This window comes from Carlito syrichta, unplaced genomic scaffold, assembly GCF_000164805.1.
Source record: "Carlito syrichta isolate Samal-C Ts95f unplaced genomic scaffold, Tarsius_syrichta-2.0.1 Scaffold302085, whole genome shotgun sequence".
Lineage (NCBI taxonomy): Eukaryota > Metazoa > Chordata > Mammalia > Primates > Tarsiidae > Carlito > Carlito syrichta.
Genome location: NW_007246181.1, coordinates 885206 through 889332, shown reverse-complemented (window position 1 = coordinate 889332; position 4127 = coordinate 885206).

The following is a 4127-nucleotide window of genomic DNA, read 5'->3' as shown; positions in this document are numbered from 1 at the left end:
TTCCCCAAGCTCTGCCTGGGGAGAGACCTCAGAGCAGCACACAGGGGCAGGGGGCTCTCCAGGGATTATAGCCTTCAGGGTATTGTTTCCCCAAGGAGCCTCCTTGGGCAGGTGGGACTTTGCTGGACCAATCAGTGCCACTGATGGGGCCAAGGTTGAGCTTGAGGAAACTTTTAGGACCACACCCCAGAAACTGGAGCAGGAATCCAGAGATGAGAGCCCTAAGACTTCTTGTCATAATGATTGTTTGGGCCAGGCATGGTGGCTCACACCTGAAATCCCAGCACTTTGGAAGACTGAAGCAAGAGCATTGCTTGAGCTCAGGAGTTCAAGACCAGCCTAGGCAACACTACTAAATATTAAAAAAAAATTAGTCAGCATGGTAGTACTTGCCTGTAGTCCCAGCTACCCCGGAGGCTGAGGCGGGAAGATCACCTGAGCCCAGAAGGTCAAGGCTGCGATGGGCTGTGATTGTGCCACTGTGCTCCCACCTGGGTGACAAAGTGATACCCTGACTCAGGAAAAAAAAAAAAAAAGATGGTTTGTACTGTGAAATAAAATCTATACCAGGTATAGTTATGGCTGCATAAGTGTGGATAGCTGTGGGTGACCAGAAAGAAGAGTGGTGGTATCAGAGGAGGCAGCTGGGAACAACCCTGCTCTGGAGGACAGAAGACCTGCACTGAATTTTAAGCTAGAAACTTATCAGAGGCTCCTTTGCTGGATCACACTTGTAAACTCTGACTGGTGAGAGACCAGACAGCCACGACCATCTCAAAACTGCTCTGAGGCCGTTGTAGCTTTGAGATTAAAAACACCAGGTGGGGTCGTTCATTTTTACTTAGCAAGGACAATCTATACTTACTTTTATCTGAGGTGATGAATGCATATGATTCATGAACTATTACCATCTCCTATCCTAACCACGAAGTTTTCACAAGTATCTAGAATACGTTTTACAAACATAGACTGTTACATATCAGACACATGAGGCGAACTCTTAATTAAAGCAATCTGACAGCAGGAGATTGAATGAGAACAAAGGGTTACCCAACTTTAAACTCCCAGGAGACCTTTGCCTCAGTTAATTAATCAGCTAGGCAAACCTTTTATATGAATTCAATCCTGTGAGATCCATTTTCTTATCAGCACGGACTAAGGCTTCTGACAGAACAATACCCATGTGAAAGGGACAGTTAGGTCTTCCAAGATGTGCTTCACAGCATTTTAATTAAAAGTCTTTTTAAAATGTAACCCATATTTCCAATTTGATATGTTTTTCTAAAAGATGAAGCTTTTATTATTGTTTCTGCATTTCCCATTCTAACGCCAGTGCTGACCAGCTGAGAGTTCTTGAACAAACTCAATGAACCTCTGATTTCTATACAAACAACCCACAGGGTTATGAGGACATGATTCCCACGGGGCGGGGGGGCCTGACACAGGAGCCCTTCACTTTCTCTTACTCTACCCCTCCCTATGGTGCTCTTGAGTGGACGTGTGGCTCCAACATCATCTTCATGAGATCTGTCTTCTTGGTGCCTTCCCTTGGTCCCCTCTGGGCCTAGAACCACCCTCCCCACTCCCCCACCCCACCCTGACTGCATGAAGAACATAAGTATATTTCAAGTAGAGAAATCAGTACAAAGGGCCTGGGCATGGTGGCTCACGCCTCTAATCCCAGCACTTTGGGAGGCTGAGGCAGAATTATTACCTGAGCCCAGGAGGTCAAGGCTGTGGTTAGCTGTGATTGTGCCAGTACACTCCAGCCTGGGTGACAGAGTGAGACCCTAGCTCAAAAATTTAAAAAAAAGAAATAAAACAGTATAAAAAATAGCATGAACTGGGTGATCACAACTGAGTAAAATAGATACGTCTAGGACTCATTCATTAAACAGTCAGGAAAGCATCTACTATGTGCCCGGCTCCAGCCTGGGCCTAGGACATTAAATGTGTACAAAGTCCCTGCTCTCGAGGGACTAAAAATTGTGGTGGGGGAGAAACAGACAGTAAACAAGTTAATAAACCAATAAGCGTTTAAATGGTGGCAAGTGTTACAACGAAAATAAGGCTATTTAATGTGAGAGTGACTGGACTATGGAATTTGGGGACATTTTTGTTTTCTTCTTTAGGCTTCTTGCATTTTCCAAGTATGCCCCAATGATGTTGTGTTAATTTTGTAATTGGAATGAAATTAAGGGAGGGGAAAAAAAAAAAAACCACTGCACACTCCTGGGGAAAGGAAGAATGAGAATCACACCCAGCGGTAGACGTGTGAAGGTCGGGGGTTGGTGAGAGATTTTTTTCTCTCTATTCCCCCCACATTTTGTCCCATTGTCATAATATTGTATTTATAATTAAACCCACTGCGCAGGGAGCCACTGTTCTCAGTCGCCTGGGCTTTGTGTTTACCTCTCACCCGTTTAACCAACCCAAGAGTAGCTCCCATGGGCCATAATCAAAACATGAGTTCACTGAGCTTTGGTCCTGTGGGAAGGCAGCCCAGCCCTGCCTGGAACTGTGTGTTCCCCTCTCCAGGGAATGTCCTGAGACACTTTACGGCCAACCAGTCAAAGGGAGCCAGGTCTGGGACTCCTGTTCCCTGAGACATTCATGCCCCGGGACCTACTGAAGCCCCTACCAGATGGATGAGTGGGGTCTGGATTTAGGAGTAAAAGCAAATCCCATTGGCCCCTTCTTAGACCCAGCTTCAATCCCATTACACAGACTTCCCGGCATCCATGTTGCCCCTTCAATGGGCATCTCACTGCAGCCACGGAACCTCCGAATGGCTTAGCACTGGGGAAAAGGGCTCTCACTTCAGTAAGGGAAGCAGAGGCACCAGAGGCATGCAGTTGCCCCAAGCATGGCCCAGCGGCCTTGCTTCCAGCTGGGGCAAGGGGTGGACAGGGTGACAGCCAAGAGAGACTCGGAAGACAAGAGCCCGTGGAAACACCCAGTTCTAGGGTGAGAGCCAAGAGCCAGAACTGAATCCAAAGCAAAGGTCAGGAAGAGGTGAAGCCCAGGAAGGGCCCTGGAGGTGCTGCAGAGGAAGGGAGCTTTTCTGGAGAGCTAGTCAGGCCAAGGAGGGAGAGCAAACTTCTAAGGTCTTCCCGTGCCTCTGACAACTCCTGTTGTGCGCCATTTTAAGTGTCCTTTCAGTCAGGTGAGGCTGGCAGGTCTGAAGGAGGCAGGTGTGAGAGAAACGGAAGGGGCCTGCTACTTAAAAGCTCTTCAAAGTCCAGCAACCATGCAAAGAGCACTTAGTCGAGCCCTTTTATCATAAAGCAGTTGTTGCTATATATCAAAAACAAACTCCTTTTTTAAAAGCCTGGAAAAAAAGTGCTCACATATTCACATTGATTGCCTCAGCTAATGGGTTTCAGGGAAAAACTTTTCCTCTCTCGTATATTCCTATTTCTTAAATTAAATTATAAATTATAAAAGTAAAACAGAGATGTTTGTAAGGTTTCTACAATGTAGGAACACTTAGGAAGGCTGGTTTTATCACCTCCCAGTCCCACTCCCCATCCTGTGGGCAACTACTAAGATCAGTTCGGTGTATATACTTTTGATTGCTCTTATGTTTTGTTTTAAATAAGCTTAAAGAGTGAATCTCACATGGGCCAGGGAGCAAAGAAAGTTCTGTGGAGGAAGGTGACTCTACAGAATTGGACGTGCCTGTCTGAGAGTCACGAGGAGCATGGCACCACCAGACAGAGGCCTCTGGGACCCTAGTCCTTGTGCCATGGTCCAACTCACTGCTTTCCTGGGAGTGTTCCAAGAAGACCAGGGTCTCCTCTCACCCAGAAACTTCTTCCTCTAACAGCCCACTATGCAAAAGAGGATCCCTGAGGAACCTAGAGTTCAAACCAAATTGAGAGATTTGTAGAAGAAAATTCTCCACCCAGTGAAAAAAACAAGTGGACCTTTGGGAGGCTGAGGTGAGTGGATTGCCTGATCCCGCGGGTTCGAGACCCGCCTGGGCAACTTGGCGAGACCTCATCTCTCCAATAAATCAAAACTCAGCTGGGCGTGGTAGCGTGCGCCTGTAGTTCCAGCTACTTGGAAGGCTGAGGCGGAAGGATCGCCGGAGCCCAGCAGGTCGAGGCTGCGGTGGCCGGGAG